The sequence below is a fragment of the Bos indicus x Bos taurus genome, chromosome 17 (genome assembly GCF_003369695.1).
Source record: "Bos indicus x Bos taurus breed Angus x Brahman F1 hybrid chromosome 17, Bos_hybrid_MaternalHap_v2.0, whole genome shotgun sequence".
Classification (NCBI taxonomy): Eukaryota; Metazoa; Chordata; class Mammalia; order Artiodactyla; family Bovidae; genus Bos; species Bos indicus x Bos taurus.
The window spans coordinates 17,548,699-17,561,340 of record NC_040092.1 but is presented as its reverse complement, the minus strand read 5'-3'; the positions used below and the strand labels follow the sequence as shown (position 1 = coordinate 17,561,340).

Genomic DNA, 12,642 nt, shown 5'->3' with positions numbered 1-12,642 from the left:
ACTCTTGAGGAAGAGTATTGCAATCTCATTCTAATAAAATAATCACAACACTCAAAACCACAAACTTAGAAACATTCAAAGAGAAGCACAATTCAGGTGAAAAAGCCTAGCAGTATGAATGGTGCCAATTTCCAGAAAAGCAAGATGGATATTAGTACTCTGAGGTCAACTGGTTTTGTTTCTAACTCTCATCTACCTTTTCCCATCTAGAAAATAACGTCTTTGACCAAATAACCTGAGATTACTTCCATTTTTATCATTTCTGCCTCTCACACAACACACATAAAATCCTAAAGTTTAAGCAATTTATAAAACGTACTACAAACCAGACAGTATATAGTAAGCACCACGTCAAATCTCTCACCCCTACTTTACAGGTGAGGAAATGGAAACAGTAGCAATATGTCTTGACCAAAGTCATCTAGTTTATGAGCAAGAGCAGATATTTAAACCAGGTGATCCAAAGTATAGACTTTGCATTTCTAGGTTATGCTCCTTCTCTGAAATTGTACCACAAAAAATTAACTTGACAATAAAGCCTAGCCCAATCTCTGCATCTTTCAAAAGCCATCTAAATGTATTATGTTTTTCTGTTTATTTGTAGTCGGTAGCCAAAGGCTATAAAATGTCTAAGTATTACCATTTTATCTTATCCTAGTGGTCGCTGAGATGCTACAGTTAAAAGATTTAAACAAATGACACTAATTAAGTGCCCTTAAATTTATGCAGTGTACCCACAAGGCTACTTAAAACAGTTTAAAACATAAAATTCTACCCACAAGGTTACTTAAAAGAGTTTAAAACATAAAATTCCGTGATAGAAACCACATTTTTTAAAAAATTGAGTGCACACAGTTATATTTTTGATTAATAAAGAGCAACTGTTTTAACAATCCAGTTTACTCAGTAGAACAACCTGGTCAACAGGAAAATCATCAAAGACTCACAGTGGTATAAAGTGGTATAAAAGTATAGAAACTACTGATTTCCACTGCTCTACCAGGTGGCTGGACACCTAAAGGGGATGTTAGCATACAACAGTAGCATTCTCTGAAACCGATAAAAAGCCCACATTCATTCTTGTTTTTTTTCTTTTTGAATCCACTCAGATTATGGTTGACTTTTAGTTTTTTTTCCTTTGGTATTTCAGACAAGCATTCTAATATTTCATATAGTAAAAAAAAAAAAAAAAGAAAGAATCTAAAAAAAAAAACCCAACCAAGATATTTTAGTTCTAAATATAAGTATAATGCAACAGATCAGATTTAGCAAATCAATAATATCCAGGATTTTAAATTTTCAACCGTCACTGAACATGAGATTAAAATGTGAATCAAAATACCAAATAAATATAAATATACAAAATAATAATAAAGAGCTTATATTGTTTCAAAATAATATAGTAGGGAGGAAACAGGGTTAAAAATGAAACAAGACTGGCATGAGTTGCTAACTGCTGAAGCCAGGTGCAGTGGTATGCAGGGGTTCATTATATCATTCTTTTTACTTTTCAAAACTTCCTTAAGTTAAAAAAGTCTTCTGACATGACACAAAGGGAGTCTGGATTCAATCAAGTGTATAGATCTTCCAATTTACAGAGACCACTGGGTAGTAGAGTAAATTAACTTACACCACGAGGTTACAAGTCAGTTAAATCCAGAATGTGGTAAATTTGACTCAACAGATGACACTTTGGCATGTCAAGAAAAAACAATGTAGAGGAAAAATTATTACACATTTGAAGATACACAATATGAAAAGCAAAATGTGTCTTCCCAATTTCAAAACTTATCACAGAGATTTTCCTGGTGGTCCAGTGGTTAAGAATTCGCCTGCATGTAAAACAGATAGCTAGTGAGAAGCTAACACAGGGAGCTCAGCTCAGTGCTCTGTGACAACCTAGAGGGGTGGGGTTAGGGGTGTGGGAGGGAGGTTCAAGAGGGACGGGATATATGTACACTTACAGTTGATAGATGGGGAAACAGTGGAAACAGTGTCAGACTTCATTTTTGGGGGCTCCAAAATCACTGCAGATGGTGACTGCAGCCATGAAATTAAAAGATGCTTACTGCTTGGAAGAAAAGTTATGACCAACCTAGATAGCATATTCAAAAGCAGAGACATTACTTTGCCAGCAAAGGTCCGTCTAGTCAAGGCTATGGTTTTCCAGTGGTCATGTATGGATGTGAGAGTTGGACTGTGAAGAAGGCTGAGCACCAAAGAATTGATGCTTTTGAACTGTGGTGTTGGAGAAGACTCTTGAGAGTCCCTTGGACTGCAAGGAGATCCAACCGGTCCATTCTGAAGGAGATCAGCCCTGGAATTTCTTTGGAAGGAATGGTGCTAAAGCTGAAACTCTAGTACTTTGGCCACCTCACGTGAAGAGTTGACTCACTGGAAAAGACTCTGATGCTGGGAGGGATTGGGGGCAGGAGGAGAAGGGGACGACAGAGGATAAGATGGCTGGATGGCATCACTGATTCGATGGACGTGAGTCTGAGTGAACTCCGGGAGTTGGTGATGGACAGGGAGGCCTGGTGTGCTGCAATTCATGGGGTCGCAAAGAGTCGGACACGACTGAGCAACTGAACTGAACTGAACAGTTGATTCACAATGTTGTACAGCAGAAACAAACAATATTGTAAAGAATTATTTTTGAAAACAAATAAATATAAGCTTAAAAAAAGAGAGACTCTGCCTTGCAACACAGGGGATTGCAGGTTTGGTCCTTGGTCCGGAAAGTAAGATTCTGCATACTGTGGGACAAAGCTAGCCTGCACACCACAACTAGAGTCTGTGGGGCACAAGGGAAGATCCTACATGACACAATGAAGATCCTGAGTGCCACAACTTAGCCCTGACCCAGCCATATAAATAATTTTCAAAACTTATCACATAACTAAAGAAATCAAAATAGTACGGTACTGGCATTAAGGACAGCTATAAAAATCAATGGCATAGAATAGAGAGCTGAGAAATAAACCCTCATGTTTATGGGCAACTGATCTTTAACAAGGGGAACAAGATCATTCATGGAAAATCTCTTTAACAAGTGATGCTGGAAAAACTAGATACTCACATGCAAAAAAAGATGAAGCTTTACCTTACACCATATATAAAAATGAACTAAAAAATGGGCCAAAGACCTAAATTTAAAAGCTAAAACCATGAAACTCTCAGAAAAAAACAAAGGGAAAATATTTACGGCCTTGAATTTGGCAATAATTTATTAACTGTGACTTCAAAGGCATACAATATTAAAATATATATATAGGATTTCATCAAAATTAAAAACTTTTGGGCAAAAAACATTATCAGCATAAAAAGACAATCCACAGAATAATAGAAAATACTTGCATATATCTCATAAGGGGTTAATATCTGAACTACAGAGAGAACTCCTATAATTCAACATCAAAAAACAAATCTCCAAAGAAATTTATAAGTTGGCCAATAAGCACATGAAAAGATGTTAAACCTCACCATTAATTACGAAAATTCAAATCAAAACCACAATGAGCTACCTCTTCACTCCCACTACAATGACTATTATAAATAACCAACCAAAAAAAAAAAAAAAAAAAACCCCACAAAACCAAGAAAATAACAAGTGTTGACAAAAATGAGGAGAAATTGAAACCCCTGTACACTGCTTGTGGGAATGCAAAATTGTGCAGCTACTGTGGAAAATCGGAGAAGGCAATGGCACCCCACTCCAGTACTCTTGCCTGGAAAATCCCATGGACAGAGGAGCCTGGTGGGCTGAAGTCCAGGGGGTCGCTAAGAGTCGGACACGACTGAACGACTTCACTTTCATTTTTCACTTTCATGCACTGGAGAAGGAAATGGCAACCCACTCCAGTGTTCTTGCCTGGAGAATCCCAGGGACGGGGGAGCCTGGTGGGCTGCCGTCTATGGGGTCACACAGAGTCGGACACGACTGAAGTGACTTAGCAGCAGCAGCAACTGTGGAAAATAGTATGGCAGTTCAAGGTGGGAAAAAAATCAAATGTCCACTGATAAATGGATAAACATAGTATGCTATCACCCATACAATGGAATATTATTCAAATGAAGTTCTGATACATTCTATAACATGAATGACTCTTGACAACACGAAAAATAAGATATACACAAAATGACAACTATTCCATGCTTCTAATTATGTGAGGTACACAGAATACTCAAATTCACAGACACAGAATACTCAAATTCATAGATACAGAAGGGGCTGTGGGAAAGTTGGAATTGGAAGCAAATGCTTAATATGCATAGGTATAAATACATTGAAAATAAAAAGAAAAGACAAGCATGCAAACAAGAAAGCAAGAGTGGCTATTCTAATAGTAGACAACATAGATGTTAAAATAAAAAAAAAAAGATACTAAAAAGGGACATTTTATAATCATAAAAAAGTCAATCCAACAGGAAGAAGAGTCATTCCTCCAGGACTCTGTATACCCTTTTCACATGAAGTATTGGGCCACTGGAGATGAACTCTTAACAGAAATTATCCGTACAAACCTGATCTCTTTCAGAGCCTTGCTCCTTCACCTAGAGAGGGTGTCTCACGTTCCATTCTCCTTGTCATACTATCAACCTGACAACCGAATTCCAACTAATAAATGTGGAAGGAATGATGGAATTAGAGGGATACTATTTAGTAACCACCATAGTAGCAACTGTTTCAGGCTGAAATCACCAATGGATGCTAGTTTAATAAAGTATCAATAGAAACAGGATACTTATAAAGTCACAAAGTAACTCATCACAAGATACTGATTATGATAAAGTGAAAAATAACTTTATAGAAAAGGAACCCAGCATCATCAAGTGATTAAAATTAACAGCATGAGCAATGAGACAAACATACATCATGCACCTCCTCTCAGGCAATGAGAATACATGTTATCACTTCTGCAATATCTTTGCCAAAAATGTATATAATCTGAATCTAATCATGAGGAAACCTAAGACAAACCCTAATGGAGGGACATTCCACAAAATAACCTGTAATACTCAAAAATTGTCAAATCATCAAAGACTAAGGAACTATACCAGATTAAAGGAGACCAACAAGGCATGACAATTGAACGTAACATATAATCCTGGATTAGTTCTTAGATCAGCTTTCTTTTGGAGTGCAGGGGTGGGGGGAGCTGTAAACAATAATACAAAACCAACTAGTAAAATATGAATAAGATTGACAGATAATAATTTGGCACAATATTAATTTCCTTATTTTGACAACTGTACTGTAGTTTTGTAAGAATATCCTTGTTATTAGGATATACACTCAAGTATTCAGAACTAAGGGGCACCATGTCTCTCATGTTTAATAAAATTATTTAAATTTTACATTAAATACATATTTATACATTAATTTTAACAATAGAAAATGAAAAAATGGAGTGAGATGCTACTTGAGGAATACAGATGAAGGATACAGAAGAATTCTTTGTATAACTGTAACTTTTATTTATAAACAATTTTTTTAAATTATTAACTATGAGCTATTTATTAACTTCTACTTTAGTGTCCAAAGTGTCTGTACAATTCTGTAATAAACTTGCCCAGCCTTAAATGTTACCTTTTCAAGAAACCTTTCTTAGATTTATGTCATCCAATCAAACAGTGCTCTCTTTGCTAGACTGAAATTTATCATAATCTGCCCTGTAGTTAACAGGGAACCTATCATGCCCACTAACTCAGGGCCATCACCTGACAATATGGTGGTGGTGGTTTTTCAGTCACTAAGTCATTTCTGACCCTTTGCGACCCCATGGACTGCAGCACTCCAGGCTTCCCTGTCCTTCACTATTTCCCAAAGTTTGCTCAAACTCATGTCCACTGAGTTGGTGATGCCACCCAACAATCTCGTTCTCTGTCACCCTCTTCTCCTCTTGCCCTCAATCTTTCCCAGGACCACCGTCTTTTCCAATGAGTCAGCTGTTCATATCAGGTAGCCAGAGTGCTGGAGCTTCAACATCAGTCCTTTCATTGAATATTCAGGGATGATTCTCTTAAGGACTGACTGGTTTGATCTCCCTGCTGTCCAAGGGACTCTCAAGAATCTTCTCCTGCACCACACTTCCAAAGTGTCAATTCTTCGGCACGCAGCCTTCTTTATGGTCCAACTCTCACATTCATACATTCGGAAAAACCATAGCTCTGACTATAAGGACCTTTGCTGGCAAAGTGATGTCGTTTCTTTTATGCTATCTAGGTTTGTCATAGCTTTTCTTCTAAGGAGCAAGCATCTGTTGATTTCATGGCTGCAGTCACTGTCCACAGTGATTTTGAAGCCAAGAAAATAAAATCTGTTACCATTTCTACATTTCCCCCATCTAACTGCCATCTATTTGACAACATAATGTTTTTGTGTAGACCAGAAAATGATGCCTCCTCCAGGAAGTCACAGTCCCACACTAGAAAAAACTGTGCAGTCAGTAGTCAACGCCTTTGTAAAAATTAAGAGGTATCAGAAACAAATGTAGTCCCAAAAGGCATATCATATAGCAAAGAAACTCCTAGATTTCAACACCCACTTATGCCCTTGGCCAGGATATCTTCAATAAAATTAAACTGGAATAACCAATACTGGCAGACAGGATCTTGTCCATCCTTGTACCATTTACCAAAATCAGCACAGAGGAACTGTGCCTCATATATGATATATACAATACATATTTTGTGAATAAGCCCAGTCAAAAAAGAAAGAAAAAAAATGAACATGAACACTTTCAAAGTAAAGATCTTCCCCCAATTTATGATGAGATTATGTCCTGAATAAACCCACTGTATAAGGTGAAGTAAAAAATAAATGTATATACCTAGCCCACCTTAAAGGTACTCAAAGCATTTACATTAGTCTACAGTGGGACTCAATCATCTATCACAAAGCCTATTATATAATAAAGTGTTGAACATCTCACGTAACTTACTGAACACTGCCCTGAAAGTGAAAACCAGAGTGATTCTATGGGTACAGAATGATTTTAAGTTCTTACCACTTGTAAATTGTGTGGCTGACTAGGAGCTCAGCTCGATGCCACTGACCAACACCATGAGAGAGTATTTTACCACATAAAGCTAACCTGGGAAAAGATCAAAGTTCAAAGCAGGGTTTCTATTGACTGCTTACTGCTTTCACACCATCCTCAGTCAGGGATCATCTGTAATAATTCTTTAAATCAAATATCAGCGAACTACAGCCCACAATTTGTTCTTGTTTGGGCTTTTTGAGTAAATATGGTTTTAAGTTTTTAAAGGGTTTAAGGGAAAAAACAAAAAAAAGCCAAGAACAATATGCAATAGAGAAATTATATGCCTCATAAAAGGGGTCAGTACAAGCAAAATCTGCTGACCTCTGAACTGAAAAATATGGCTGCTATATCAATAACTGCAATATAAAAATGAAGTCTACTGCTGTTTCACACAAATTACTTCTTCTACAAGAAACTTCTTAATAGTACTACTTTTCACTAAAGTTTAATGTACACAATTGAGAAATGTCATGAAAGTATTGTTGCTCTCATTTAATTATTTTTAGGCTTTACAATGTAATTCAATTGTGGGCGATTTATCTATTAAAAAAATCAAGGTATTTTACTAATGTACATTTGACAATACTGTGAGCAAGTTTCAGAAAGATAAGGACTTTGTAGTGAAACTGTAGACTAAGACAGACTTGAGTCATAGTAAACAACTTGTGAACTCTCATTTGAACAAACTGTAAAAGAAAAATAAGGTGATGAGACACTCGGAGGTTCTAGCTTATGCAATAAAGCAAGAAAAAGAAATAAAAGGCACAATTAAAAAAAAAAAAGGGCATAATGTTTGGATAGAAAGGAAAACTGTCTTTAATAAATGACAACATGGCTATTTATGCAGAGAATCTACCCAAAAACACCCTACTACAAGTAAGAGAGCTTGGCAAGGCTAACTCAAAATGGATTAATGACCTAATCACAAAAGGTTTAAATAAAATAAAAAATATATATATATTTCTCCCATCACTTGCCTATGACTATCATCAATCTGCTCTCTGTATCTATGAGATTATTCTTTTTTTCCCTCTCTTTTTTTTTTTTTTTAGCAAACTGAGGAGGCTGGCAACTCTAAATTCAGATAGAACAACTGCCAGATTAACTCAGCCATGGGATCATCTAGATCAATGCTTCAAGAACTATCCCCACAAGAACTTATTTCAGCTTGCTACAAACTGCTTGGGTTCAAATTCTGGCCCTACCACTTTCCAGCTCTGTGACCTTAACCTTTTCACTTCAGCTCTTTGTATCTTAACTTCAGAATCTACAAAATGGTGCTAAAAATAGTATGGTCTTAAAAAATAAAATAGTATCATCTCACAAGGTTGTGAAAATGATATTCCATATAAACAGTTTGGCTTAAGAACAATGCCTGGCACATTACTAAATTCTTAATTATTATTACTTAGTACAATTATAGAATGGGAAAGACTAGAGATCTCTTCAAGAAAATTAGAGATACCAAGGGAACATTTCATGCAAAGATGGGCTTGATAAAGGACAGAAATGGTATGGACCTAAAAGAAGCAGAAGATATTAAGAAGAGGTGGCAAGAATACACAGAAGAATTGTACAAAAAAGATCTTCACAACCAGATAATCACGAAGGTGTGATCACTCACACCCACCTAGAACCAGACATCCTGGAATGTGAAGTCAGGTGGGCCTTAGGAAGCATCACTACGAACAAAGCTAGTGATGGAATTCCAGTTGAGCTATTTCAAATCCTGAAAGATGATGCTGTGAAAGTGCTGCACTCAATATGCCAGCAAATTTGGAAAACTCAGCAGTGGGCACAGGACTGGAAAAGGCCAGTTTTCATTCCAATCCCAAAGAAAGGCAATGCCAAAGAAAGCTCAAACTACCACACAATTGCACTCATCTCACAAGCCAGTAAAGTAATGCTCAAAATTCTCCAAGCCAGGCTTCAGCAATACATGAACCATGAACTTCCACATGTTCAAGCTGGTTTTAGAAAAGGCAGAGGAACCAGAGATCAAATTGCCAACATCCGCTGGATCATGGAAAAAAACTGGACATGGAACAAAGACTGGTTCCAAATAGGAAAAGGAGTATGTCAAGGCTGTATATTGTCACCCTGCTTATTTAACTTCTATGCAGAGCACATCATGAGAAACGCTGGGCCGGAGGACGCACAAGCTGGAATCAAGATTGCCCGGGGAAATATCAATAACCTCAGATAAGCAGATGACACCACCCTTATGGCAGAAAGCAAAGAACTAAAGAGCCTCTTTATGAAAGTGAAAGAAGAGAGTGAAAAAGTTGGCTTAAAGCTCAACATTCAGAAAACAAAGATCATGGCATCTGGTCCCATCACTTCATGGCAAATAGATGGGCAACAGTGGAAACAGTGGCTGACTTTATTTTTCTGGGCTCCAAAATCACTGCAGATGGCGACTGCAGCCATGAAATTAAAAAGATGCTTGCTCCTTGGAAGGAAAGTTATGATCAACCTAGACAGCATATTAAAAAGCAGAGACGGGGGGACTGGGATAAATAAATAAAAAGCAGAGACGTTACTTTGCCAACAAAGGTCCGTCTAGTCAAGGCTATGGTTTTTCCAGTAGTCATGTATGGGTGTGAGAGTTGGACTATAAAGAAAGCTGAGCACCAAAGAATTGGTGCTTTTGAACTGTGCTGTTGGAGAAGACTCTTGAGAGTCCCTTGGACTGCAAGGAGATCCAACTAGTCCATCCTAAAGGAGATCAGTCCTGAATATTCATTGGAAGGACTGATGATAAGGCTGAAACTCCAATACTTCTGCCACCTAATGCAGAGAGCTGACTCATCTGAAAAGACCCTGATGCTGGCAAAGATTGAGGGCAGGAGAAGGGGACGACGGAGGATGAGATGGTTGGATGGCATCACCAACACAATGGACGTGGGTTTGGGTGGACTCCGGGAGTTGGTGATGGACAGGGAGACCTGGCATGCTGCGGTTCATGGGGTCACAAAGAGTCGGACACAACTGAGGAACTGAAGTGAACACAATTATCTCCCTCATATTAGTTTTACTCAGAGGAAGGCTTGGCCACAAAGCCATGCACAGTTAGATACACCTATGGCCTAGATACACCAAAAGTTACACGTACTTTGGATAAAATGGAATCCTGGGGGTTCAAGTTTAGTGTTGTCCAATAGAACTTTCTATAATGAATTTTTTAAAAACTTCTATATCTATGCTGCCCAATACAGTAGCCACTAGGCACATGTGGCAGCTGAGCACTTGAAATATGGCTAGCGTGACTGAGAAGCTGATTTTTCTTACATTTTAATTAACTTAATTCTAAATATAAATAGCAGGACATAACACTGGCAGTCCAGTGGTTGAGACTCTGCACAGCACTTCCACTGCAGGGAGCACGAGTCTGATCCCTGGTTGGGGAACTAAGATCCTGCATGCTGGTATGGCCGAAAATTAATTAAATTTAAAATGCAGGCCACACTAAAGAACTTTAATGTTAATAGCCATATGTAGATAGTGGCTGCCATAATGGACAATGCAGTCCTTTCTTTGAGCTTCTCCAGGAGTAGGTGTTACCTACTTTCCAAAGCATCCATTCCCTCTGACGTATACCAGGAGTGCTTCCTTATACTGAACTCAAGTCTCTCCCCAATGGTTTTACCCATTAGTCATTTATATTTCCTGGGGCCTCAGAACAACTTTAATCCCCTTCAAAAGACAAGTGCTAACGGGGAGGGGAGTAATGGGAAACAAGATGAGCCATTCACTGATAACTGTAGGGTCTTAAATTGTTCCTTTTATATATGTTGAAATTTTCTTTTAAAAAATTCTCATTAAAAAAATTCTAATTAGCACTTATTTCAAGCTCACTTCATTTCTTCTCTGACTACAAAGAGTTTCAAGTCTGTCTCCATGCTTTAATACTTAATCTCCTCCAATTCTTCCACACTGTGAACCAAAATTTTCAGCCAACAATCATGTTTATAAGCATCTGTGTACTTTGGCACAAACTTTTCCCTGCCTAGAACGTCCTCTTCTCTTCCACAGCCTCACTGGAAACTGCTTATCATTCCTCAAGATCCATCTCAACCCTCACTGCTTTTTAAAGTTTTTTTCTTCACTACTGACCCAGTAGTCATGTACGGATGTAAGAGTTGGACTATAAAGAAAGATGAGCGCCAAAGAAATGATGCTTTTGAACTGTGGTGTTGGAGAAGACTCTTGAGAGTCCCTTGGACAGCAAGGAGATACAACCAGTCCTTCCTAAAGGAAATCAGTCCTGAATGTTCACTGGAAGGACTGATGCTGAAGCTGAAACTCCCAATACTTTGGCCACCTGATGCGAAGAACTGACTCACTGGAAAAGACTCTGATGCTGGGAGGGATTGAAGGCGGAAGGAGAAGGGGACGACAGGATGAGATGGTTGGATGGCATCACCGACTCGATGGACATGAGTTTGAGTAAGCTCCAGGAGCTGGTGATGGACAGGGAGGCCTGGCATGCTGCAGTCCACGGAGTCACAAAGAGTCGGACATGACTGAGTGACTGAACTGAACTGAACACCCAAAGCAGTCATTCACTTGCTTCTCAGTACTACCAGTTTACACTCCCTACATGCCTGCCATTCCCAACTACACTCACTGCGTAACCTGGAAGCAGAGCTGCTCATTCATTGTTTAACTATTCCAGTCTTGATAGCTTCAAACTTTTAGTGACGTAATCAATAGTATGCATACCAACTCAATGAAATGTTAAACTGTGTCTACTATTATATTAATAGTATTACCCTAAACCCATTAACAAGCAGCTTACTTGCTCAAGTCGTTTTTACTTATTTCCAAACACACTAATAGTAACAGCTGAAAGTTACTAAGCACTTACCACATGCCAGGCACTGATTTAAGTATTTTTCACATGTAATTCATTTAATCCTCATCACTTTCATTTCATAGAGGAAGAAACTCAAGCACAAGTGAAATAACCTGCAGGGTGCTAAATAAATAGTGTGCAACTCTGGACAAGCCATTTAAAGTTCTTGCTCCTGTGTAAAATAAAGAGGATGAGTCATGATCTCAAATGCAAGCTTCCAATTCTAAAATTCAGATTTGGAGGAGGAGTAGGAACACTGACTTGTGAAAAGAAACAGTGTTACTTTAGGCATTTACCAGAAAACAGTCTGAGGAGAAATGTGATTCTTTTCATTCTTATAGTTTATATATAGCAAGCTACTATGGTAAAACATGGAACATGTTTTCAAATAAGAAAGCTAATATATTTAGGACAAGCTAAGTTCTGCAGGAGTTGATAAAATAAATGAGAATTAGTTTCATGGAACATGTGAACCAGATCTTAGAGGCTAAGTATAAGAATGTGGAAAAGGAGAATTCTGATAGAAGAGCAGGCAGGGAGTAGAGGCTGAGCTTGATACCTGCAGAGGCGATGAGAAAAGGAGACCATGCTGATTTAAATGGAGGTCATGTTCTGAAGAGTTAATGAAAAACATGACAGAAAGATAAAATGGGATTGGCAAATGTCCATGGTTCTGTGGCCTGTTTTTACATGGCCCAGAGCTAAGAATGATTTTTACATTTAAAAAGGTAAAAAAAA

At 38.0% G+C, this 12,642-nt stretch overlaps 1 protein-coding gene across 9 annotated transcripts in view; it reads right to left on the bottom strand.

The window, feature by feature from the left end:
* The window catches only part of ATXN2 (ataxin 2), a 102,133-nt gene that overhangs the window by 73,262 nt on the left and 16,229 nt on the right, over window positions 1–12,642 (bottom strand). The gene's annotated exons all lie outside the window — the stretch shown is intronic.